Source organism: Giraffa tippelskirchi, chromosome 14 (assembly GCF_054371585.1).
Source record: "Giraffa tippelskirchi isolate mGirTip1 chromosome 14, T2T-mGirTip1v1.2.pri, whole genome shotgun sequence".
In the NCBI taxonomy this organism is placed as follows: Eukaryota; Metazoa; Chordata; class Mammalia; order Artiodactyla; family Giraffidae; genus Giraffa; species Giraffa tippelskirchi.
This window is the reverse complement of record NC_137288.1, coordinates 64863111-64890960: the sequence shown is the minus strand read 5'-3', so window position 1 is coordinate 64890960 and position 27850 is coordinate 64863111. Positions and strand designations below refer to the sequence as shown.

The following is a 27850-nucleotide window of genomic DNA, read 5'->3' as shown; positions in this document are numbered from 1 at the left end:
CAACTCCGGAAGGTGCAGACAAACAACATTCTACCACTTCTAGGTGAAAGATGAAATTAAAGGAGCAATTGGATCCTTGGGCTGAGGTGGAAATAGGAGTTAACCAGTCAACACTTGCTTTTGGCAGCTTTATCTTCTACTTTCTTCAAACTTCCAAGCCCAGGGAACAACTAGAAACTCCTTATTCCTTTGGATAAATGGCGCTTAACTAATAAAACAAAGCTGAAAAGGAAAGTAAGTATAAGTCACCTCTTCTTGTAACTTGGGAAGATTAGTATTCTCCCAGTTTTTGTTTTTTTTAGAAATTATAGATGTAGCTATGAACCCATACAAGTTGGTAGCAGGTGCTTGCTCTGATACTTTTTAAAAACTCAAAATACACATGGGGAAAAGGGATGCATTTGAAGGCACAATTAGTGCTATAAACCTTACGACTGACCGTGTCAGATTTCCTTGTAAATGAAAATGGGACTGGCAGAAACTCAGACTGGCAGGAAGGTAGATACATTTGACAAGGGCTCACATACTTACGTATTTCTTTGGCTTGGCTTCTTGACATACTTTCTGAGTGACAACTGCGGTGGGGCACTGGAAGATTTTGTGAATAATACGGTGCTGTATGACTCTACTGAAGGAAATGCATGAGATCCTCGTGGGCAAAAGATGGTGTGTCATCTGTGGAAACCGTCACTCCAGTTATTTCAGCTAGTCACCCATCAAATCAGATCACTGCCTGGTCAATTACTACACTATCAATAGTAAAGCCTGAAATTCCAAATGGCTAGTGTCAAGGACAGTGATCTTAACAGCTGTCATTTTCAGGAAAGGGCAATTGGTTTAGCCACAAGACGTGAATTGTTTACTTACATTCTATGTTTCTATTTTTGGTGTCAAGTGTCTAGAAGAGAAGTCACCCCTTGCTCTCCAGAGGTACTCATTTTTAAAAAATGTATTGGAATATAGTTGCTTTATGATGTTGTGTTAGTTCCTTCTGTAAAGTGAATCAGCTATACTATACAGGTGTTTCATTTTTCAAAAGGAGAAAAAAGTCACCCAGGTATTTGCCGGCTTAAAATTCCTTCTTCCACAATTCGTAGGGATAAAGAGACTCATCTGAGATTATATTTCTCAGGCTTATCGGTTTTCAGTAAATTCAGCCTCTTCCCAGGTATATGCTCTGGAGAGGCCGGCTTTGCTTGAGATGCTAACGATTACCACCGCTGAGGAAAGGAGTCTCAGCGTAGCGATAGTGTAGATGAGACTATTACTGCCCAGAAGAAAATCGATTAGAAGCCTCATCCCAACTCTTGCCTTCTCAGACCCAGGCAATCGAGGACCGAGGCGTGGACACCATGCTGCGTCTCCCACTGACCGCCATGACCTGTCCAGGTTAGTCGGCCAGCCCTTTGGGGCGCATCCTCCACTTCCGATCAGGGGGCCCTGAGCGCCCATGTACACCCAGGTGCAAACAAAGCTGCTTGAAAAACCCGGGGTGTCCTGTGAGGGGAAGGCCTCTTTAGGTGGGTCTGCGCTGCTTCAAGGACGAAGAGGCTTCAAGAACGTTTAGAGAGTGACGGAACTACTGTTTCAGAACTGTTTGTTTCCAAACTTCCTTATATTTTTCCTTTGCTCCTATTTGCGATGCTATGTAGATGCCTTGACCTGGCGGGGGATCATTTGAATGTTAGCGTAGGGTCCCATCCCCTTCTGGAAACATGGGTGTGGGCTGTCTGCCCATAGAAGGGTTCATTCCTTTCTGGAACCTTCCAACCCACCCCCAGCTCTCTTGTCCCTCAGAGTTAGAGCTGCAGACTTGGAATCTCAGCTCCCTCAATATTCCACATACTTGCTTTCCTTCCTTCTCCCCATATGCGTGTTAGTCGCTCAGTGTGTCTGACACTTGATTACCCCATGGACTGCAGCCCACCAGGCTCCTCTGTCCTTGGAGTTCTCCAGGCAAGGATACTGGAGTGGGTTGCCATTCCCTTCTCCAGGGGATCTTCTTGATCCGGGGATCGAACCTGTGTCTCCCGCACTGGCAGGCAGATTCTTTACTGCTGAGCCACGGGGGAAGCTGATTTGCGTGTAAAATTGGAAAACTTCAGTTGCCAGAGTGTGTCATTAAGATTCTTAGGAGACGCTGACACGCTCCAGGCCTCCATCCACCCCATGGCGATGCCGCAGCTTGCGTCATTCCTCAACCCCGCCCGGGGCCCCCTCCCAGGTTCGTAGCCCCGCGCCGCTCTCCCTGGGCAGGGAGGGACTGGCACAGTTGGCAGCTGGCCTGGGGTCTCAGCTGCCACTCGGGGCAGGAAGTCAAAGACGCACGTTTAAAATGCAAGTGCTGGTTTCCACTGTCTGACGCACACAGCAGCAAGCTGAACTGCTGGTGCTTCGGGCAGGAGAAATACGCTGACAAAGTGTGCTCCTATTAAGGCGGTTTGAAATGATAGCTCTTAGCAGTGAGATCCCGCTCTCTGCTTTACCGCTCCTCTCTCCTCCCTTTTTAAGAAAATAAAGCAATCTTTCCTCCTTGTTTTCTTTCTTTTCCCTGGGGCCAAATGCCCAGCGCGTTCTGAAGCAAATAAAGAACCTCTAGGGGTCAGTGCAGCATAAAAAATGGCCAAGCCTGGCAACCGAGCTGAACCTGGAGGTTTCCGTCACAGCTTTGCCCCTATTTCATCCTAATGAAGAACTAGTCCTATTCCTTCCTGCCTAACCTGGCTCCAGAACAGTCCTCCTGATGACCGCTTTCCTTTAATGTAACTTTAAACATCTGCAATCAAAAGCAGCTCTGACTTGAAATTCAGGACTATTTGTGCTGTTTTTAAAGACGTCGTAGCTTTTCAGCTGTTCTGTTTGGACCCGGAAGGTTCTCCCAAACCAGTGACCTTTCCAAGCTTCATCCCAGGATGGGCAGAAGGCTGCTGTCCTCTCACCTCATTTTACCTCCCCTTTTTTCCTTGTAGTAAAAGAACCCGTGTGTGTGTGTGTGTGTGTGTGTGTGTGTGTGTGTGTGCGCGTGTGTGTGTGTGTGTGCGCGCGCGCGTGTGCGTGCGTGCACGAGTCCTTATGTATCCTGTGCTGTGCTTAGTCGCTCAGTCGTGTCCAGCTCCTTGCTACCCCATGGACTCCTCCGTCCACGGATTCTCCAGGCCAGAATACTGGAGTGGGTTGCCACGCCCGCCTCCAGGGGATCTTCCCAGCCCAGGGAAGGAGCCCATGTTTCTCACGTTGCAGGTGGATCCTTTACTGTCTGAGCCACCAGGGAAGCCCATGAATACTGGAGTAGCCTATGCCTTCTCCAGCGGATCTTCCTGACCTGGGAATCGAACCAGGGTCTCCTGGATTGCAGAGGGATTCTTTACCAGCTGAGCTACCAGGGAAGCCCTGTTCTTTTGTATACATTTGTCAATTGGGCCTTTGTCTTTCAAAGTTGAAAAGTCCTAATTTCTTTTGTCATTTTGTCAAAGGATATTTCAGTCTTTGGGCCTCGTGGGGGCAGTGTGGGGTGTGGGGGAGAGAATGGTAGAAACGCACAGGACATCCTGGAATGTCAGGTGGGGATGGAGAGCTGAGAGCTCCCTGGAGACCCTGCAACGTGCAAAGGATTCTGGGGATTTCTTGAGCCATGGTCCCTGCTTATTGAGGTAGTTATGACTCTCATTTCCTCCTCAGCTTTCCTCAGTTCTGCCTCCACTGCATCACCAAGATAGCTCTCAAGTCATAGACGTCTGAACTCCAGCATCCCTTTTTCAGCCCTTGATTCTATTAGCACTCTCTTTTCAGCCCTTGATTCTACTAGCTCTCCCCAGGGGACTTGCTTCTGTTGAACATTTCTTTCAGAAGGGCTTTCTCATTGGATTTTTGCACTGCTGTGTCTCACAGCCTCCTAAACCCGGGATGGTGGCCACATGGTATTGCAGCCATCACTAACAACCTTGTGAATCCATCCCAGCTCCTGTCTGTGGTCCTGGCACCCTCCCTTGGGGCTCCCAGCTGCCACTGCCGTTGATCAAAGTTGACAGAATGAGCGATACCTCCCGTCCAGCCTGCCTGAGTCGTGCCTCTCCGACAGTCTTTGATTCCATTTCATTCTGATAGCCATCCGTTCCCCGGGTGACACCATCTCTCCCCACAGTTCCCATGAGTACCCATATACTGAGAACACCCCAATCTCTATCTCCAGAACACATCTTCCCCGGATCGCTAACACTGATATTTCTATAACCGATTAAATATTCCCATCTGGAATGCCTACAAATACTTCCCATCCAGCGTGTCCCAAACCAAATGCGTCGTCACACCTCCCCAAATCTGGGTCTACTACCTTCTCCAATTTTGTTAAAAGCAGCATAATCCACCTAGCAGCCCAAGCTACAAGCTTCTCTGTTTCTTTCAATCCTCACCACCCACCCTGTGCCCTGTTCACTACTGCTGTCCTCTCAGAATCCACCCAGGAACAGAGACTGCATGTGTGATAAATAACAAATGTGTATTTGGGTGATTATCAAGTGGATAATTACCTCATGGATAATTATGTGGTGGGAAGGGCTTTAACTTCTCCACTGCTGCTGCTGCTGCTGCTGCTAAGTCGCTTCAGTCGTGTCCGACTCTGCGCGACCCCATAGACGGCAGCCCACCAGGCTCCGCCGTCCCTGGGATTCTCCAGGCAAGAACACTGGAGTGGGTTGCCATTTCCTTCTCCAGTGCATGAAAGGGAAAAGTGAAGTCGCTCAGTCGTGTCCGACTCTTAGCGACCCCATGGGCTGTAGCCCACCAGGCTCCTCTGTCCATGGGATTCTCCAGGCAAGAGTACTGGAGTGGGGTGCCATTGCCTTCTCCGACACAGTCCTCCTTAAACCATCACTCCCATCCTGCTATCCCCTATAACATACACTCTAAGTGTACTTACTGGTATACTTAATATCCAACCTCTCCTTACAGGAAAGCAGCCCTTAGCCCCCCTTGTATATGAATTTCTGAGTTTTCTACGAGAAAGCCTAAATCTAATCACATCTTCCCTCAACTTAATAAACCTTTACTGGTTTCTCTTTGCCTATAAGATAAAGCCCAAAACTCTGAACATGTTTTCCTGGCTCTAGTCCACATTTTCAGCCCTGTTTTCTGCCCTTTCCCCTTCCATATCCAGCCCTCATGCCTGGCATATTTATTATACACTCAGTTAGTTTCTGTTTCCAGGACATTGTTCTTGCAGTATCTGCTGGTGTAGCTTTTTTTTCCTAAATCTCTGTTTGGTCACTGTGCTCAAAGGTCACTTCTGTGAAACCTTCTCCAACTCAGCCCAGTAGACCAATCAGAATTAAGTATTCTCTGCTCTGTGTCCCCCAGCACACAATACCTTTCTCAATAGCACATGTCGTGCAGAATCCTGAGTGGGTATCTTTTCTGCCACCAGAATTCTAAGTTCCTACAGGGAAGGAGGTCCGCTTATTTTTTTGAGTCCACAGCACCTTGCATGGTGCCTTGCACAGAGCTGATGCTCATCCATTGTTTTGCCATTGAAGGAGGCAGTGCATGCTCAGTTGCTTCCGTGGTGTCCGACTTTTTGCGACCCTATGGACCGTAGCCCTCCAGGCTCCTCTGTCCATGGGATTCTCCAGGCAAGAATACCGGAATGGGTTGCCATGCCCTCCTCCAGGGGATCTTCCAGACGCAGGGATGGAACCCCCATCTCTTGTCTCCTGCACTGTCAGGCAGGTTCTTTACTACTTAGCACCACCGTGGAAGCCCAAAGGAGGCAGTGGATGTGCTAAAAAAGAGAAACTACACGTCATCAGTGACAAATTGTTAGGATTTGGTTTCAGACCAATCCCTAGTACAGACATTTAAAATCGAAATGTTCTGGGTTTTGCGGGACGCCCCTGGCCCCGCCCACGTGGAACGAGGCGCGCTGTGAACACAGGTCTGCAGATGAAGCTAGGATGTGTGCTCTGGCCGCACCGTGATTGTGTGTGCCTGTGAGTGTGTGTGTGTGGTGGTGAGTTGAGTAGGTAATTCCCCACTGAGTGATCTGTTGGGCAGACCGTCTGTGACAAAATAGGCATTCCTAGCTTGCCCTTTGTCCAATAAGACCTTGATTTTCAAGGCTATTTGAGCTGCCACTTTGGGCAAATGTGTAGCACCTACCTGCAGAGGGGTCAAGTGAAAGTGAAAGTGAAGTCGCTCAGTCGTGTCCGACTCTTTGCCACCCCATGGACTGTAGCCCAACAGGCTCCTCTGTCCATGGCATTTTCCAGGCAAGAATACTGGAGTGCATTGCCATTTCCTTCTCCAGGGGGATCTTCTTGACCCAGGAATTGAACCCAGGTCTCCTGCATTGCAGGCAGACACTTTACCATCTGAACTTCAGGGGTGTGTGATAAAATTCTCATCTCTGAGTCGCTGACGGTCCTGCTCCAGTGGTGAGATTCTTGGGAAGTCAGGTTCGATAAGTAGGATGATCACATTTCATCATCTAGATGGAGATTTTTTTTTGAGCGTGAAAGCGTCAGCACTATTAAGTGAAATATTGAATATTTCACCAGGAATATAGATGCAAAATATGAGCATCCCCCACACACCGGGTCACACTCAGAAAGCCTGTCAGATATTTAATGCAGCCTGTAAATGTCATAGTTTCAGAGGAGGATGTAACCATAAGGAGGTTGGGGGTCTTGGATTCTCTGGAGAGGGTCTGTTTGTTTAGGTCTTGAAGCAGGAGGAGGCTTTGCTGAGGGGAGAGGAGGTGGGAGAGGATGCTGAAGTGTGGAAGAGGGAGTGAGTGTGGATATGATGGTGCAAGATCCAGGGGTTTGTGTAAGGGAACCGAGAGCAGGTCCATCTGTCTGGATCAGAGGGTTCCCAGGAGGTGGTGATGCGTGGAGTGGAGTGGGGCTGCACAGAAACCAGAAGGGAAGGTGAAAGCTGGGTTGGCGGGAGGACTTGGGCCATCAGACTGGAACATCAGGATTTCTTACTCCAGGCGGTGACAGTTTTGAGTGGAATGATTTGCTCAAAAGAAAGCAAATGTATGTATTTAAATTAAGGTTAACTTTGCAATTTTTTTCAGGATGTAGCAGGGTTAAGCTGGAGGTGAAACAAAGTTGCAACTGTCTAGGCTAAGGTCCTAAGGGTGTTACATGGCAGAGGAATGGAAAGATAGATGTTTGCAACAGACTTTGTGAGGAGAAAAAAAATATGAAATCTGAAGACTGTCTGCACAGGGGAGGCAAGCAATGGGGAGAGGGAGAATCCAGGAAAGATCAAGGTTTGGGAAGGAGTGTTTTTCCGTGTTATTGTTTTTTGAAGGCGCTGGGTCTCAGTTGCACCATGCCGGACCTTTTGATGTTCGCTGTGGCCTGAGGGATCTTTAGTTTCTGCATGTGGGATCTAGTTCCCCAACCTTGAATCAAACCTGGGCCTCCTACACTGGGAGCAGGCAGTCTTAGCCACTGAACCGTCAGGGAAGTCCCAAAGTCAAGGTTTCGACAGTAAGTGACTAGGAGGGTGGTGGCACCAAGTTAACAGAGAATAAAAAAGGATATGGAAATGCTTGGGGAAAAACAATTAAGCTGGGAGAACTGGGAATGTTTTTGCTTTCAGTGTTAATAGTAGCTGCATGCTTACTTTGGAAAACTTGGATAGTGCAGGAATTATGGAGGAGAATGTCAGCATTTTGAGACTTTGATGCTTCCCACTCCTGGAATATTCCTGATGTCCTCTTCATTCTAAAGAAACAGATGGGACAGCAGGAGGCGGGGGTGAAGGTGAAGCCTATTTCTGTGGGAGTTTGTCAAATGGTTTGCCTTCTGTGCCTTAAAAAATATTTCACTCATAGAAATAGGCTTGTTTAAAACGTATTGGTCCCTGACTCTGTGCCAGGCACTGCAAAGGAAATGGCATTTAAAAGTAGCATGGGAAGATTTACAGGTGGAAACGTGGAGGCCGGTATGGCAGGAATGGTAATCAAGTTTACAGAATCAGGTACTGGAGCGGAGAGTCCTATTGAAATATGCTCACCAGACGTGAATCCCAGGGGTGGGAACAATTAAGTACAAGGAAGATGCTGACAGGCTGCTTGTGTATTTGAGATTTAGACAACAGGAGATTCTCCAGGGTTTAGCCTCTATGAAGCCTGAGTTGTTCCATCCGTAACCAAACTAGTTTTTTCCAGCCTTCTGTTTCCTTCATGTTTTTTAAAATAGATGTTTAACTTATTTATCTTATTTATTTATTTTTGGCTGGGCTGGGTCATTGTTGCAGTGTGGCTTTCTCTAGTTGCGGGGACATTTTTTGTTGCAGAACACGGGCTCTAGGGTGTTCAGCTTCAGGAGTCGTGGTACTCGGGCTCAGGTGCCCTGAGGCATGTGGGATATTGGTTCCCAGACTAGGGATTTGAACTCATGTGCTCTGCATTAAGACTTCCCTGGTGGCTCAGACAGTAAAGCGTCTGCCTGCAATGTGGGAGACCCGGGTTCAATCCCTGGGTTGAGAAGATCTCCTGGAGAGAGAAATGGCACCCCACTCCAGTACTCTTGCCTGGAAAACCCCATGGATGGAGGAGCCTGGTAGGCTCCAGTCCATGCAGTTACAAAGAGTCAGACACAACCGAGGGACTTCACTTCACTTCACTTCTCTGCATTGGCAGGCGAATTCTTAACCGCTGGACCACCAGGGAAGTCCCTGTTTTCTTCACTCTTGATCTAGGTTTTCTCATCAGAACTGCTGCTGTTTTATCAGCAACAGTATTTGTGCTGACTGCCTGTGAGCCATGACAGGGCTGAATTCCATGACATCATCTAAAGGTTCTCAATTGTGCACACGACTGATGTCACTTTATCAGGTCACATCAGTTGGAGCTTAAAAAGATGCTGATGATAATAGTAAATACTACCCTTCTGGCTCTCTTCTATCCTCCAATTTCAAAATCTCCTGCAGCCAGTTATTCCAAAGGGTCTTCTGAGATTCTCATGTGGCTCATGAGTAGAACCCTTTTTGGGCTTCCCTGGTGGCTCAGCTGGTAAAGAATCCACCTGCAATGCAGGAGACCCTGGTTCAATTCCTGGGTCAGGAAGGTCCCCTGGAGAAGGGATAGGCTACTCACTCCAGTATTCTTGGGCTTCCCTGGTGGCTCAGATGGTAAAGAATCCCCCTGCAATGCGGGAGACCTGGGTTTGCTCCCTGGGTTGGGAAGATCCCCTGGAGGAGGGCATGGTAGCCCACTCCCGTATTCTGGCCTGGAGAATCCCACGGACAGGGAAGTCTGGCTATAGTCCAGGGGGTTGCAAAGAGTCAGACACGACAGAGCGACTGAGCACAGCACAATGGCAGAATCCTTGCAGCCCCCGCGGACACCCTCATGTCTCTTCTCTCTGAACGCACATCCAGATGTTTTCTGCCAAGGCTTCGAGTGATGCTCTAGCTTCCAGTGTTGCTGCTGGCAGGGCTGCTCTGGGCACCAGCACCTGCTGATGCCCCCTGAAGTTGTGCTCTGCCAGCCTCAAAGGGCCCTGCAGCATTGCCTTCTGCTAAAGCACGGATGCTACTGAAGCCATTTGATGCCTGCCCCCTCGACGTGACGGTGCTTTGCTGCCTGGACAGGTGAACCGAGAGGACCTTCCTCTAGCTTCCTGCCACATCCTCTTGGTTCCGAGGCAGTGCTACCTTCTGCTTCCCAAACAACATGGAAAATAGATCCTTCAGTTTTTGTAAGCAACACGTCGCTTTCTAAGACCCTAACATCGGCCCGGAACTCAAAATTCTTCCTCCCGTCGATTAGGACACCCCTGTGTGACCAAGTGTAGTGCCTGTGGGCTTCCCACAGCATTCGCTGTTTCTTACCCAGGGTTTTTCCATTTCTCCTGTAACTCTGTCTCTGCAGAGCTGACTCTATTATTCTGAAAGACACCCCCAGCTGTGTCTTTGACATCAACTCAGGATGGAATCACACTCTTCTACTGGCTCCATAAAGATGTCCCTCTTGTTGCAGGCAGATTTCTGCGGCGGGATCTGCAAGAGTAGTGCCTGACGTGCTAAACCTATCTTTCCACCAGAGGGCAGGTATGTCATAGCTATCAAAACTCTCAGGTGATGTTGTTTTTCAATAAAGATAAGGTAAATACAAAATGTACCATAAAAATTATGTTCCTGTGTCTTTCTTGGGCTTCCTGGGAGGCTCAGCAGTAAAGAAGCCTCTTGCAACACAGGAGACTCGGGTTTAATCCCTGGGTTGGGAAGATCCCCTGGAGAAGGGGCTTGGCAACCCGCTCCAGTATTCTGGCCTGGAGAATCCCATGGACAGAGGAGCCTGGCAGGCTATCGTCCGTAGGGTTGGAAAGAGTCAGACAGGACTGAAGCAGCTTAGCGCACATGCATGCACAGGGCATATTAATACATATAAAACTGATACCTATCCTAAGTGAATGTGTGTAGTTTTATGGTGATTTTACTTGTACGTTCACTGATAGCAGTTTTATGGATCTGGAAACAGTATTTAGGAATAGACAATGCTTTGCATTACCCAGATTTCCTTTGAAGCATAGAACATACGTCCCACAGGAGATTTTAAGATATGAATGTAGAACTAACTGGCATGGCATGCCATTTTGCAAGAATATCAACTGTCCTATCCATACTTTTGCCTAATACATATTTGAAGCAACAGTTCTGATATACTGATTTATTTCTGCCTCAAGATTTTTGTGTGCAATTTCTACATGGGACTATTTTGATTTTGAATGTCCTTTTCACTAATTTACTTCTACAATCTGAGAGGTTAAATCCCAGTGTACATTATGGCTGATTTTGTGGCTTTAGGAAATTCTCTAAACCATGCACACATGGAAACCTTATAATGGCAATGTGAAGCACATCTAATTGTGTAATTCTCTTGCACAATTGAGGAAGCCAAGGTGTAGAAGTTATCCTGAGGCCCAGATAAGGGGAGGGTCTTTGGGCCAGGGCTTGCTTTATTTACTTGTTGGCTGCACTGGTATCTTCCTTGCTGCGCTCAGGTTTTCTCTAGTTGGGTGAGTGGCTGCTGCTCTTCACTGTGGTGCACAAGCTTCTCTTTTTGCGGAGCGCCGGCTCTAGGTGCAGAGGCTTCAGTAGCTGTGACATGCGAGCTCAGTAATTGTGGTGCACATGGGATTTTCCCCAACCAGGGATCGAACCCATGTCCCCTGCATTGGCACATGGATTCTTACCACTGCACCATCAGTGAAGTTCTGGGCCCGGGCTTTTACAACACTTGTGCAATAGCATACCTGCAATGTTTTTCAGTAAATATGTGTTTCTAAAAATATAGAGCTCTAGTCTCATCGTTCATTTCAAAGTTGATGCAGTGCTTAGAGCCCAAAGGTGTTCTGTGGCTTACGTGCTCCCTTTGCCTTGGTTCAAAGGAAAGACTTTCCATGTACAGCACTATTGTTCCAGAGACATCTCAGGAGAGGGAGAGAGCCAGAGTAAAAGACTCTGCATTAATTTTTCTCAAAAGATGAGCATTGGATGTCTTAGAGAAATGATATTGTGTGAGATCAAAGCTGAAACCTTTGACCAGCTCCAGTGTGCCCTGCCTTTTCGTGGCTGCTATGAAAAACCATGAAGACGCTGCTGGAAAATGTGATGGTAGCAGATTCCTTGCTCCAAATAAAGCCCTCTCCAGCCAAAGTGAGGGTGGGGATGGGAGTGCAGGAGAGAAAAATCAAACCCTGAGGAACAGGAAATACTGTCTCAGTGAGTTCCTTTCTTCTCTTGATCTTTTTCATTCACTAATATGGTTTGAAGACCTCAAAGTCATTTTGCCTGGAGGTTCAAGTTGCTGATAAACTGCATAGCACCAGGCATGCTTCTAACCATCTATTTTAGAGACTTAGCTTACATCCTTGCTGCTTGACATGTAGTTCATGGCACCAGCACCCTAGGTATCACCAGCAACTTGTTAGAAAACAGAACCTCTGGGTCTCACCCCAGGCCCCCGAATCAGAATCTGCATTTTAACAAAATTTAGGTGACTCATATTAAAAAGCATAGACAGCATATTAAAAAGCAGAGACATTACTTTGCCAACAAAGGTCCATCTAGTCAAAGCTATGGTTTTTCCAGTAGTCATGTATGGATGTGAGAGTTGGATGGTGAAGAAAGCTGAGCACTGAAGAATTGATGGTTTTGAACTGTGGTGTTGGAGAAGACTCTTGAGAGTCCCTTGGACTGCAAGGAGATCCAACCAGCCCATCCTAAAGGAAATCAGTCCTGAATATTCATTGGAAGGACTGATGCTAAAGCTGAAACTCCAATACATTGGCCACCTAATGTGAAGAGCTGACTCATTGAAAAAGACCTTGATGCTGGGAAAGATTGAAAGCATGAGGAGAAGTGGACGACAGAGGATGAGATGGTTGGATGGCATCACTGACTCAATGGACATGGATTTGGGTGGATTCCTGCAGTTGGTGATGGACAGGGAGGCCTGGTGTGCTGCGGTCCATGGGGTCGTAAAGAGTTGGACATGACTGAGCGACTGAACTGAACTGAAGTGACTCGTGTGTGCATTAAGTTTTAAGAAGTGATGAGCTAGATCATCCCTTTTCCTTCCTCTGCCCCTCTTTCTCTCCCTTTCTTTCTTCCCTTCTTCCTTCCCTCCCTCCCTTCCTTCCTCCCTCCCTCTCTCCTTCCCTTCTTCCTTCCTTCTCTCTCTTTCTTTCCAGGGTTGTCTGCACCTCCGTTTTCCCCTTCTTAGTCTGCCTCTGTCCTGAGATACTGGTCTACCTCGTGCAAGTTATTTAAAACTAGAACAACTGATCTCACCAACTTAATGACTAGAATGCATCTGGAGATAAAGTCAGCCAGTGTGCTACCATTTGCTTCATAGTAATTACTTTTTTCACATAAACTAGAAGGTGTGGTTTGCCTTGCATTAGGTAGACTTGACAGAACTCCAGCTTACAAGACATAAAATGAGGAAGTGATTATTCACATTGTAAAACAGTCTCTGCTTTAGGAGGAGATTTACTAAATTATTTCTTTAAATTGCCCTGGGGTATATCTGAAATAGAATTTGACTCAAACATTGATTCGCAGTCCAATTTCTTAGATGGCATGTAATACATAAATTAAGGCATGATTGCACAGATAGTAGTTTAGGGACATCTTATTAATACATTTCTGCAAGAGCTCTTGACCACCCTTCTCATTTCTTTTCACCATTTCATTCTAATTTCTCTAAGTCTACAATATGGAATGACTTCTTTTTATTCATCTCCCAACTCATATAAATCTATCACTTCACATCCCTGTGAAGTCAAAGACTTCACTGAGATTGAATTAGCACAGAAGACACCTAAAAGATGAATCCAAGAAAAATGACCCTTTATCCTGATGAATAGTAATAGTGGTATTATGCTTTGTTTGAGCCTGTAATCCTCTCTGGTAGTAAAATCCTGCACAGGGAAAGTGGATATGTTCCTGCAAAACAATGAGCAACAGCCCAGAACTGTTTATCAGACCCCAAAATGTTATCTATTATTGGGAAATCACATTGGAATAGCCGCTAAGATCACCAGCTTCTCCATGTTCTCATGTCTTTGTTCAGATCTCTATCATGGTGTTAGTGACTCAGTCATATCTGACTCCTTGTGACCCTATGGACTGTAGCCCACCAGGCTTCTCTGTTCATGGAATTCTCCAGGCAAGAATACTGGAGTGGGTTGCATTCCCTTCTCCGGGGAATCTTTCTGACCCAGGGATGGACCTGGGTCTCCTGGGCTGCAGGGAGATGCTTTACTGTCTGAACCACCAGGGAAACCCCGTATTATGGTAGTTATGCTTCTTTAGAGCATTCTACATTTTTGACGCTTTCCCTTAAAAGTTTTAAACGATGGGAACTTCATTTTTCTCATCTGTATGCATCCAGTGCCTAGCACATGGTAGTAGTTGGCACAAGCTTGTTCGATGGACTTGGGAATCAACTGCACAGTTACTGATTCCTTTGGAAAGGAGCTGGGATTCGTCATCTGAGAGAGCCTCTACACCAGCGGGTGAAACACTGATAGGTTCTTTCTTTTCAGAGAGGCAGCAGGAATATGGTTCCTCTAAAACATCAGATAACAAACATTAGTACTTGGCTTAGAAATGGTGACTATATTTGAATATTACTAACTGTGAAGCACTGGAAACACTAAATGACAAGAAGGAGGAGGAGGAGGAAGGGGAAGAAGGGGAGGAAGAAAACTATGGCTGTTCCATTGAGAAGCTTTGACTCTGTAGCTACTCCTGGAGACTGTGTTTATCTCAGTGGCTGATCCCCTCTGTGAACTGAGTCACTTCTGAGGTCAGTACATAGAACTCCATTTGCTGAAAACCTGTTCATATAGGCAGATCAGGTTTTAAAATATAAGACTTCTTTTTTTCTAGGCCTTGCTCAGAAAGAAGAATCAGAACCTCATCTTTGTCATCTAAGCACCAAACTAAATGCAAAGAGTATTCTTAGATTAAACTCCTGCTAAGGAAACATATGGGCTTCCCTGATAGCTCAGTTGGTAAATAATCTGCCTGAAATTCAGGAAACCCCTGTTCAATACCTGGGTCCAGAAGATCCCTTGGAGAAGGGATAGTCTACCCACTCTACTATTCTTGGGCTTCCCTGGTGGCTCAGGCAGTAAAGAATCTGCCTGCAATGTGGGAGACGTGGGTTTGATCTCTGGGTTGGGAAGATCCCCTGGAGAAGGGAACCACTACCCACTCCAGTATTCTGGCCTGGAGAATTCCATGGACAGAAGAGCCTGGCGGGCTACAGTCCATGGGATCGCAAAGAGTCGGACACAACTGAGCGACTCTCACTTTCACTTTCAAAGTAACATTTTAGAAGGCACTGACATTCTAGAACATTATTCTTTATGTCGTTGGTGCCTTCCCCACCAGGGACTGGAATCCTGACTTCTGTAGTCATTTGGATCCACCATATTCAAGATATCTCCTTTCATGCCATCTGGAGGTAGTCTTTAATTTAGAAATATGTGAAGGTATATTAATTAATAATTACTGAACTTATACTTTTGGATGAAAGCTACACAAGTTTTCTAGACTTAAAACAATTATGTATAGCAAATCAAAAGTGTATATATATGTATATATATATATACATATAGTAGTGTCTGCATGCTAAGTCACTTCAGTTTTGTCCAGTTTTGTGTGACCCTATGGACTGTAGCCCTCCAGACTCCTCTGTCCAGGGGATTTTCCAGGCGAGAATACTCGAGTGGGTTGCATGCCCTCTTTCAGGGGATCTTCCTGACCCAGGGATCGAACCCCATGTCTCTTGCAGCTCCTGCATTGACAGGTGGGTTCTTTACCGCTAGTGGTAACTGGGAAGCCCATATATATATAGTAGGGTTGTGGTCTGATTCTTTCTCTAAAGGAAATGATGGGTGAGTGTGAAGAGAAGTGGCCCTGCTCTGGTCTAATCTGGGCATCTCTCCCCCCATGACATAAACTGTGGTCATCCTCTAATGTATTTTTTATACTGTACTTTTTCTGTATTGGTATATCCAGAGCTTTTGCTTTGTCATGACCCTTGCTGGTAGAAAATATTGTTTCTGTTTTTAAGAAGATGTCCCAAATTATTTTACTTACATTATTTATCTACTATACTCCTAATGAATATACTTTCAGAAAACTGTTGGTTATTGATTATTATTATCCCAAGAATGAGATAATAGCTGTTTTTTCCTATAGTTTTCTCATCCTCTACTCCAACTCTTCTCAAGGTTTTGGCCATTTGCTCTTGTGTTTTCCATGATCTGCACTTTAGTGCTTGGAAGAAGAATATTTCATTACTGTTGATAGAAAAATTAGCTTTCTGATCAGAAGTAGAGCTGAAAGTGAATCTCCTATTGGGTAGAAATAGGGGCCCCCAAGTACTTCCCAGGCAGCATTGAATACCTTCCTCTCCCCAAGGTGACAGCTAAGTAGTGGTTCTCTTTAAAAATACCAAACCCAATCAGTAAAGAATCCACTTGCAAGGCAGGAGGCACAGGAGACCCAAATTTGATCCCTGGGTCTGGAAGATCTCCTAGAGGAGGAAATGGCAACCGACTCCAGTATTCTTGCCTGGAGTATACTATGGACTGAGGAGCCTGGTAGTTTACAGTCCGTGGGGTCACAAAGAGTCGGACACAACTGAGCAACTGAACAAGCAAACAGGCAATATCCCATAGGGTTTCAAAATGGAGTTGGTGGCAAGAAGAATTAGGACGAAGGAATGCAGAAGAAGATTAAATATAATGGGAGTAAATAAATAAGCAGAATAATAAGGTAAAGCTTCTTCATTAGTGATTCTTGGAATTATGTGACATGCAGTCCTCTTCCTCCCCCTTGGGAAATCTGACGCTTGAAGACGTGACACTGGGAATATTCAGTTTACTCAGGTCTGGGTTTCTTTTCTTTTTTGATTTTAACAACTTACAGCCATATTTAACTGAGCATTTCAGAAGTGAAACTAAATATACACTTGATAGATTCCCTGGAATGTCAGTCCCCTTTTTGCTTGGGTGGTGCGTGGGTAAAGGATGAGAGCGTGTGCTCTAGGCTTAGTCCTGGGAGGGAAGGGGAGTGTCTGAGATGGGTGGCTGGGTCCTCAGCATCTTCTCACTCTGGTCTTTCCAAGCTGCTTGATGCCATGGACTTTAGAATAAGCTTGTGCATCTAGGGAACTTTTTTGGTGGCTGTCAGAGGGATGACGAAAATTGTTACGAAATGTAGCTCAGGCAGCTGACCAGCGATAACACAGTCGATCTCTAATCTTTCAGGGGCTGTTTGAATACTCTCAGCACTCTCTTGAAGGAGCTAGGAAGCAGAGCTATTGATTTTTGCTCCATTTAGGGGAGGTGAGGCTGGACTTGTATTGACAGATACTTTTCCCATGGGAACTTGTCGGCAGAAATAAATACATCTCTGGGTCTGACAGGCCCTTTCTCTAGAGGGTTCTAATTAAGAGCCAACATGGAAATATTCCTCAGACTTTTGTATTTTATACTACAAAGGATTGCCACCACTTAGTTGAGAATGTTGGCTGTTACTATTTCCTTTGCTAAAACAGGTTTAGAATCTTTGGGATTATCCAGTAATTTAGGGTCATCAATCTCAATTATCCAAACAACAGAACCTCTTGCCATTGGCTAGAATAATTGGAAGAGCTGTCTAATCATGCATCCAGGTTCTTCAGAGATCTGCCAGCCAATCTAGAATTACTACATTTGTCTATAATTGTTGGTCTCAATGTTCAAATTGTTTCCAGCTAGGAAGCGACTTAGCAGCAGCAGCAGCAGGAAGCTATTGGAGTACACGATGTACTTCCTAGAAATATTGATAAAAGAAAAATCAAGCTTTAGCATATTGGAAGGTGTATACAGCCAGGTCTGACTCCTGAAAAAGCAGAGAGGAGCACAAAGATCAACTTTAGCACCTTGGGTAGTCTCTTTGAGTGTTTATTTCTCTTTTTTATGTTCCCCATCTGGCCTGGTGATGCCTACCTTTTTTTTAAACCTTAACGATAAATTGTCTACATCTTTCCATTTCAATGAAATATAGGTATTCATCAACAATTTTAATGGCTGCTTATTATTCTGCTGGATACATGTTTTAACCAAAAACAATGCCCTAACTGATGGACATTTACATTACTTTTGATTTTCTTTTTTCTTACAGTGCTCAGATGGGCATCTTCACCATATACAACTTTGTATTCTTATCCATTTTTTTGAAAGGATGATTGTGTGAATCTGTTTCTGTTTCATATATAAGTTCGTTTGTGTCATATTTTAGATTCCACATGTAAGTGATATCATACGGTAGTTGTCTGTCTCTTTTTGACTTCTTTTAGTATGATAATCTCTAGATCCATGTAGGTTGCTGCAAATGGCATTATTTCATTCCTTTTTATGGCCAAGTAGTATTTCAGTGTGTGTGTGTGTGTGTGTGTGTGTGTGTGTGTGTGTGTGTGTGGTGTATACACATACACCACATCTTTATTCATTCATCTGAAAATAGAAATTTCTTAATCTCTCTTGATTTTGGAGAATGACATGAAATGAGTTTGTGATGTGGGACCTGGCATAGCACTTTGGGCATTATGCATCTTTTATTTACTGTTGTGTGAAGAACAATCTAGATCAGGCAAAATTGTGGACAAAAAAAATATTAGACTTATATACTATTATGAGCAAAACCATCATAAGACAAATATGGCTTGAATTGAAAAGAAGCAGGCACAATCCTTAAAAACATAGGCTGCTCAGTCAACTCATGAGTGGCTTTCAAATAAGAGAGTGAAAGTATTCCAGGATGTGCAGTGGTCCATTGGTTTGTGGAAAAATAACAAGGTTATGGCCAACCTAGATAGCATATTTAAAAGCAGAGACATTAATTTGCCAACAAAAGTCCGTCTAGTCAAGGCTATGGTTTTTCCAGTGGTCATGTATGGATGTGAGAGTTGGACGGTGAAGAAAGCTGAGTGCCGCAGAATTGATGCTTTTGAACTGTGGTGTTGGAGAAGACTCTTGAGAGTCCCTTGGACTGCAAGGAGATCCAATCAATCCATCCTAAAAGAGATCAGTCCTGGGTGTTCATTGGAATGTCTGATGTTGAAGCTGAAACTCCAATACTTTGACCACCTCATGCAAAGAGTTGACTCATTCGAAAAGACCCTAATGCTGGGTAGGATAGGGGGCAGGAGGAGAAGGGGACGACAGAGGATGAGATGGTTGGATGTCATAACCAACTGGAAGGACATGGGTTTGGGTAGACTCCGGGAGTTGGTGATGAACAGAGAGGCCTGGTGTGCTGCAGTTCATGGGGTTGCAGAGTCGGACACGACTGAGTGACTGAACTGAACTGAACTGAAAACTGACACAAAGAAAGCATTTAATGAATATTATAGCTACAATTATTGTTATGAGCACTATACTGTTTTGTAATGGGAAAATGAGAGCTTTAGAGCAAACAGCTGAATTAAAAAAAGAAAGATGAGTGTTGATGAAAGTTGGGAAGCCAGGACTTGATATGATGGGAGCTGTGTCAGGGCCTAATGAGTGATTCAGATGAAATCATTCTGTCATACTGATTAACCCAGTTGCTCTGAGGGCCCACAAACTAGGTACAGGATGGATCCTGAGAGCTTATTCCTCTGAATATAACATAAACTCAGAAGACTGGGCCATTTCAGTGGAAAACTTTCCCATCACTCAAGTTAGTACCAAGGGACACTGTACAATCTATTCTGTCCACATTTTCCCTTACATACATTTTGAATTGCATCTGTTTCATTGTCTTATTATAGCATATATGTGGAGCACCTCAGGGGGAAATAAATCTTTTAAGAAAAATGATGGCTGGCAAAGTTGCCCCAAGGGGAAAAAACAAAACAAAAAATAAAAGTGGTCTTTGAAAATGCCTGTCAATGTGCATTTTCCTATGTACCAGTTATTGTTTTGGAGAATTGTTTTCAAAACCATGAGCAAAAATATTTTTTCTTTTGCCATCTCAGAGTTCCATTTAAGCAGCTCCAAGTTCCTTGAATAATTATTTTTAAAAGATTTAAAAAAGAAAAAGAGGGACTTCCCTGGCGATCCAGTGATTAAGACTCTGTGCTTCCACAGTAGGGGGTGTGGGTTTGATACCTGGTTGGGGAACTAAAATCTACACGCTGCATGGCAAAAATATAAAATAAAAATATGGTTGTTCATTTGCTCAGTCGTGTCCAACTCTTTGTGACCCGGTGGACTTAAGCAAGCCAGGCTCCCCTGTCCTTCACTATCTCCCAGAATTTGCTCAAACTTGTGTCTGTTGAGTTGGTGACACCATCCAACCATCTCATCCTCTGTTGCCCTCTTCTTCTGCCTTCAATCCTTCCCAGCATCAGGGTCCTTTCCAATGAGTTGGCTCTTCGCATCAGGTGGCCAAAGTATTGAGCTTCAGCTTTAGCATCAGTCCTTCCAGTGAATACTCAGGGTTGATTTCATTTAGAATTGACTAGTTTGATCACCTTGCTGTCCAAGGGACTCTCAAGAGTCTTCTCCAGCACCACAGTTTGACAACATCAATTCTTTGGTGCTCAGTCTTCCTTATGGTCCAACTCTCACATACATACATGACTACTGAAAAAACCATAGCTTTGACTAGATGGACCTTTGCTGGCAAAGTGATGGCTCTGCTTTTTAATACACTGTCTAAGTTTGTCATAGCTTTCTTTCCAAGGAGCAAGTGTCTTTTAATTTTGTGGCTGCAGTCACCATCTGCAGTGATTTTGGAGCCTAAGAAAATAAAGTCTGTCACTGTTTCCATTGTTTCCCCATCTATTTGCCATGAAGTGATGGGACCAAATGCCATGATCTTCATTTTTTGAATGTTGTGTTTTAAGAAAGCTTTTTCACTCTCCTTTTTCACCCTCATCAAGAGGTTCTTTAATTCCTCTTCACTTTCTGCCATTTAGAGTAATATCATTGGCATATCTGAAGTTGTTGGTATTTCTCCTGGCAATCTTGATTCCAGCTTGTGATTCATCCAACCCAGCATTTCTCATGATGTACTCTGCATATAAGTTAAATAAGCAGAGTGACAATATATAGCCTTGATGTACTCCTTTCCTGATTTGGAACCAGTCTGTTGTTCCATGTCTAGTTCTAACTTGCTTCTTGACCTGCATACAGATTTCTCAGGAGACAAGTAAGGTGGTCTGGTATTCCCGTCTCTTTAAGAATTTTCCAGTTTGTTGTGACCCACACAGTCAAAGAAGAAGAAGTAGATGTTTTTCTGGAATTCTCTTGCTTTTTCTATGATCCAGTGCATGTTGGCAATCTGATCTTTGGTTCCTCTGCCTTTTCTAAATCCAGCTTGTGTGCCTGGAATTCCTTGTTTCATGTATTGTTGAAGCCTAGCTTGAAGGATTTTGAGCACTACCTTGCTAGCATGTGAAATGAGGACAATAGTGCAGTAGTTTGAACATTCTTTGGCATTTCCCTTCTTTGGGATGGGAATGAAAACTAGCCTTTTTCAGTCCTGTGGCCACTGCTGAGTTTTCCAAATTTGCTGGCATATTGAGTGCAGCACTTTCACAGCATCATCTTTTAGGATTTGAAATAGCTCAGAATGGAATTCCATCACCTCCACTAGCTTTGTTTGTAGTGATGCTTCCTAAGGCCCACTTGACTTCACACTCCAGGATGTCTGGCACTAGGTGAGTGACCATACCATTGTGGTTATCTGGGTCATGAAGACCTTTCTTGTATAGTTCTTCTATGTATTCTTGCCACCTCTTCTTAATCTCTTCTGCTTCTGTTAGGTCCATGCCATTTCTGTCCTTTATTGTCTTTTACTTTTATACAATAAAATTATTAAAATTATTCCAAAAGGAAGAAAACCAACCCCCTCATCCACTTTCCCCCTCTTTTCTACCAACTTTTGCCAGCCTGCAGCTTCATTGAAAATGCTGTGTTTTTAGATTTTTATTTCGGACTCAAAGCCTTTGAGAGTCATGCTGTGTGCTGCGCTAGGTCACTTCCGATTCTTTGTGACCCTGTAGACTGTAGCCCGCCAAGCTCCTCTTGTCCATGGAATTTTCCAGTGAAGAACACTGGAATGGGTTGCCATTTCCTTCTCCGGGAGATCGTCCCGACCCAGGGATCGAACCTGGGTCTCCTGCATCCCCTGCATTGGCAGGCGGATTCTTTTCTTCTCCACTCCCTGGGAAGCCCTACCATTGAGAGGGTTCTGTGCAATTTCAAGGCTATTATAAACCTTTAGGATCCTGTTGTTATTATTTATAACAAGCTCTCATTAGTTGAGGGATAAGTTCCCTACTGCTGCTGAGGTAATCTTTTCCTTCTTCTTTGGAGAAAAAAATATCTTAGCTCTGTTGACAGGAAAATTAGATCATAAAGTACAAAATGGGACAGTATGGTTTATTTTGTAAGCAGTACCTACTTAAGAGAAACATTATTTAATACGAATTTTACAGCACTTCTGGCTGTGTTCTCTCCTGTCATATTTAGTCAGAAAGTTTACAAGCCAAGCATTAAATTCTTTCAGGTTTTGCCTCAGGCTTCATGTCTCTCTGGCACAGATCTCAGCAGAGGTCAATATTACTGTATTTTATTTAGAGTTTTGTTTAAGGCAATGAGCTGAGGGTTATTGAAAAAATTTCTTTAAACAAGCCTTATAGGTAGGAATCTTAAAAGGCAGAAATGAGGTGTAAGTTTTGTTTTTGAACAGGATTATTTGGCAGAGTGCCAAGAACATTGAACAAGGAGTCGGGAGTTGCTAGATTCTAAGTATAGCTCGTGTTGGCTGTGTGTCTTTGGGCAAGTTGCTTAGCTTCTCTGGGCTTCAGTATACTCATACACAAAATGGGGGCACTAGGCTGCATCACTGGTGGTTAAGTGTTTCCGGTTACAGCTCGAAGAAAGAAATACATTTTATGTTATAACACAGTGTGCATATACACATATACGAATAGATGTATAAGTGTAAATTAAAATTTTGTGAAAAAATAATAATCCCTCTTGCTGTGTCTGATTCTCTGATATCATCTAATTCATTTCATTCCATTCTATCTCATTTAGAGCAAAATGCTGGTTGAGAGTCACGGAATTCATTTCACTCATAGTTGGCTGCAATCAAGTTTCCTCAACACTGGGCTGGAGAGAGTGATTAAGGTCTATTTTTAGGTAGAAAAACACCAAAGTAGAATAATGAGGGATCATGGAATTGCTCTTAAGTAAGAAAATACCTCTTTGCAGTGAATGAGTAGCTCTTTTCCTTTTATGAGGTTTGGCAGCACATTTGAAGTCATCAGCTAGATTTTGCCAGATGAGAATGTGAATTGCTGCATCTTCTCTTTGATGGGAGGCATGTTAGCTCCTGGAATCTTGGATGTTAGTGGCTGCTCACTGGCCACCAGGCCTGCTTTAGGTGAAATCCTGAAACAGGACACATTCATTTGCAGAATCTTCTCCTCTACCTCTGCAAGCCTCCTCCTCCAGATTCCTGCTTCATTCTAGAAGGTCCAAGAGAGAGACATGGTCCCTGTGTATTGCAGGTGAGCTTGGAGCCCCTGGTGGCTCAGATGGTAAAGAGTCTGCCTGCAGTGTGGGAGACCCGGGTTTAATCCCTGTGTTGGGAAGATCCCCTGGAGAAGGAAATGGCAACCCACTCCAGTGTTCTTGCCTGGAGAATCCCACGGACAGAGGATCCTGGCGGGCTACAGTCCATGGAGTCGCAAAGAGTCAGACAGGACTGAGTGACTTCAGTTTCGCTTTGGGGCAAGCATGTCCTTGGGCAGCCCATTAGGTTCCATCTGTTTTACATCAAAGGATTTGGTAGAACACAGACTGAAGTTTACCAAGTTACTCAGGCATGTCTCATTTTCTATGTGTAAGCCCTTCTGTCACCGTCTTTACTGTTGGCTCATAATTCTTGGAGCTATTTTAATCCACGTCACTGTTACTCAGGGTTCCAGAAGAGTTCTTGTGTCTGCCATTGCAAAAAAATCTCATGAGTCTGAGCCACAGTGATAAACGAGAGATAACAGGTTTGTTTACTCCTAACGATCATTGTGAATCTCTGATAAGGGGATCTTGGATGCAGTATTTACCGTACTTACTGATCATGAAACCCTTTTACAGTCTCCTCCTTGGAAGAAAAGCAATGACAAACCTAGACAGCGTAATTAAAAAGTAGAGACATTACTTTGCCTACAAAGGTCCATCTAGTCAAACCTATGGTTTTTCCAGTAGTCTTGTACAGATGTGAGAGCAGGACAGTAAAAAAGGCTGAGCGCCGAAGAACTGATGCCTTCAAACTGTGATGCTGGAGGAAGACTCTTGAGAGTCCCTTGGACTGCGAGATCAAACCAGTCAATACCACAGGAAATCAACCCTGAATATTCATTGGATGGACGGATGCTGAAGCTGGAGCTCCAGTACTTTGGTCACCTGATGCGGAGAGTAAAGGACAGGGGAGCCTGGCACGCTGTGGTCCGTAGGGGTTGCAAAGAGTTGGACACGACTTAGCACGTGAGCAACAACAAAGTAAACAGGTGTTTCACAAACGGCCTTGCATTATTTGCATTAGTATCACCTGGGAACTCCTGGAAATTCTTTGGAAAAGAAGTCACATAAAATGTTACTTTTTTTTTTTCTACTGGGAGAAAATATCCTAGAGGTTGACAGTATTCACCCTCAGAACTGTATATGGCTCCCTAGATACTGGTGACCTAGGAACTAAAAGAACAAGATCCTTGTCCCTATGCATCCAGTGTATGAAGGTGAAATGGCTGATCTTCTAAAGATACAAACACACTTTTCCTGTTTTCTTTCCCCCAGGACCCTGATTCCCTGGTGAGAGGCTGTAAAAGTGAGTAATGTAAGAAAAGGTGTTAATGACTGAGAATGGTCTGTTAAGTTCTCTCTTCCAAAGATTTGCCTTGCAAGTAGCGTTGTTCTGTATTGTCAATCAAGGGAATGATTCATTTTGAATTTTAGTTCTGGGCTTGAGGAAAAGATCTGGAAGAGTTTGTGTAAGAGGCTGCTAAGTCATCCAGGAAAAAGGCTGGCCCTGCCTGGAAATTTCATGGACAATGGGATTTCATGATTCATAGACAGGAACAGATTGTGGTAACTAATTAGCTTTACCCTCTTACTATTACTACTATTTGGATGAACCAAATACAAAATTCTTAAAATATCAACATATTGAATACTTTGCTCAGACTGTGTCAGGGAGAGTGACAGAGAGGATTGTGCAATAATTATAATAATAGTTGTTAGTTGCTGTTTTTCAGTCGCTAAGTCATACCTGATTCTTTGCTACCCCATGGAATGCAGCATGCCAGACTTCCCTGTCCTTCACCATCTCCTGGAGTTTGTTCAAATTCATATCAATGCTGCTATCTCACCAGCTCATCCTCTGCTGCCCTCTTCTCCATTTGCCTTCTGTCTTCCCCAGCACCAGGGTCTTTTCCAATGAGCTGGCTCTTCACATTAGGTGGCCAAAGTACTGGAGCTTCAGTATCAGTCCTTCCAATGAATAATAGTAGTAAGGATGCTTAATTTGCATAGCAAGTTACAAATTGACAGATTGTGTGTATACATTGTTTATATATGTAAATATATATATACATATATTGCTTATATACTTAGTCATATTTAACCCATCTGTCATGTACATGTACATGTTATTCTTGTAAGTAAATAAATCAAGTCTCTTTAAGAAAAATTTTTTTTTGAACTATAACTGATTTACAAAGTTGTATTAGTTTCAGGTGTACAGCAAAGTGATTCAACTATGTATCTACATATATCCAATCTTTTTTTTTGACAATCGTATTTTTGTTTATTGAATGTTCTTTCATGTTTTCTGATATTCATTCTTTTGTGGAATCCTCTTTTTGTTTTATGAATTAAATATCCCTTCAGTCTCTGAAATGCCAGAGGTTCTTTTCCGGTTCTAGATTGTTCACCTCAAGGCTCATTTCACGTGACTTGCCCATCCAAATGCATCTCAAATGTGGAAGAGTTGGGATAGTGTAATTTGTAGTTAAATGCCTGCTTGAAGTTGCTACTTAAGTGTGAATTTCTTTTTTGTCCCCTTAATCTTTGGCAAACATTTTAGCAAAGGATACCATATATAAACACAGTGTTGATACGAAGAGTTTTCACAAAGTGACCACAGTCATGAAGTCAGCACTGGAACCCACCCAGTCCCTCAGCGGACCCCCTCACGCCTCATCCCAGGTCCTGACCCTCCCTACCTCGGCCACCAAGAAAAACCACTGTCCCGTCCCTCGACATCATGTCCTTACACTCGTGTGTTCTCGGACATTATGTAGCTGAAATCATAAAGGATGTACTTCCTTGTGTATGTATATATATATATATGTATATGCATATATATACACAAACATATATTAAGGAAATATTAGGAGCTTACAAATATTTCTTTAGTATTATCTCAGATGATGTTAATTGGTTCCATGTGATGAGCTGTTTTGTTCTCCCCTGATGAGTCAAGAAGTCTGCCTTTAGATGAAGATGAATACACTTCTGTCAAAGGGATGTTATGCTTGATTTGGAGTTCTGTTTGAACAGGTCAATTAATCAGATCGTAGTGGTAAAATATTGCCACTTTCAGGAATCATTGCAGGTGGTATTAAATTATAGAGTCTAGTCTTGATGTTTATGAATAACTCATAATAAATAAATAGCATTTTTACAGAGTGACTAATAGAGTTTGACTTATTCCTGTGGGCTGATTTAATGTGTTCAATCAGCTGCCGGGAAAGAGTGTCAGAGAAGCATTGATGGTGAACAAAGTCAGGAAGGGGCATTTCTATTAAGGGAGGATAGGGCCTTGCTCTTAAAAGATAAAACTGTCAGAACTTTTATATAAACCATGTGGGTTTCATCAACTTGGAGATTCTCTTCATGCACTGGACAATTGGCTTTAGCAACTAAATTGGTTTTTTGATGTATCTAGAGAGTTACTGTTATGGTTTGAGAGGAAGTCACACAGACTGGATCTCGGTGCCTCAGTTTCCACATTTGTTAAATGGGATTGATGATTAGACTCGCCTCCTAATATTGTTGTGAGGATTCGGTGAGCGAGTTCATGGTTTGGAATAGTCCACAGTCAGCACTCAGTCAGTATTAGCGAGTAGAGATAGGCTGATGTATATGTAGATATATGGCTGCCCACATGGCATCTTTTGAGCAGCACCAAGAGAGTTCCACCTCCAAAAAGAATTTGTGACAACCCCCATCATCCCTAAGAGATTTACTGTCAGTTTTGTCAAATGTTAGGGCAACACTTTGGAGGGCAAAGATGTCAGACCAACCCATTGCAACTCAGTCTCTTCTGACATGTCTACTCCGTCTTCCTATGCCCTCTCACTATTCTATTACCTTGTGGAGACTGTCTCTTTGCAGTCTAGACACATGCCCTTGAGCCTCATCCAGCCATATCCAACTCTCTCTGAGGTAACTTGGGCTTCCCTGGTGGCTCAGCTGGTAAAAAATCCACCTGCAATGCAGGAGACAAGGGTTCAATCCCTGGGTTAGGAAGATCCCCTGGAGAAGGGAAAGGCTACCCACTCCAGTGTTCTGACCTGGAGAGTTCCATGGACTGTATAGTCCATGGGGTTGCAAAGATCGGACATGACTGAGCGACTTTCTCTTTCACTTTTCATGAGGTAATTTTAGTAGAATATCCTACGGACACCTCAAGCTGGACAGGTTTGAACCCAACTTCATCATCTTCTCCCTTCTTCAGGACTAACCAACGCCTCACTTGTATACTCATCATAAATATATTCAGTGCCAGCACTATCTGAGGTGCTGGGAACACAGTGATGCACACCGCAGCCTTGCTCCCTGTCCTCCTGGAGCTTTCAGTCCTGTGGAGCGTTTGGACAAGTCAGTGTCGTGACAAGAAAACGAATTCATCCGGATGTGAGCAGATCGGAGGACTTCCTGAGGAAGCCGTGTTTAAGAAAAGACCTGAATGAAGTCAGCTGGGCCAAGTGAAGTAGGGCAGGTCAGCCCCAGAGCCCAGGTGAGCACAGAATGGCATTGGGCTTATTCCCTATCTCTCATTTCTCACATGTATTCACAAAAAGCCTTTTGACTCATATACATATGGTGTGATTGTGTGTGTGTGTATGTATGTTGAGGTTATTTTTCAGTTGCTTTGTCGTGTCTGACGTGTTGCGACCCCATGGACTGCAGCACTCCAGGCTTCCCTGTCCTTCACCATGTCCTGGAGTTTGCTCAAATTCATGTCAGTGATTCCTTCCCACCATCTC

General features: G+C 44.1%; 1 long non-coding RNA gene across 1 annotated transcript; it reads left to right on the top strand.

The window, feature by feature from the left end:
• The first annotated feature begins 16 nt into the window (after nt 1-16).
• On the top strand, nt 17-27850 carry LOC145534515 (uncharacterized). The gene is made up of 5 exons (XR_014074707.1): nt 17-234; nt 1320-1389; nt 9992-10062; nt 24375-24405; nt 27319-27850. It is a non-coding gene; the product is annotated as an uncharacterized LOC145534515 (long non-coding RNA).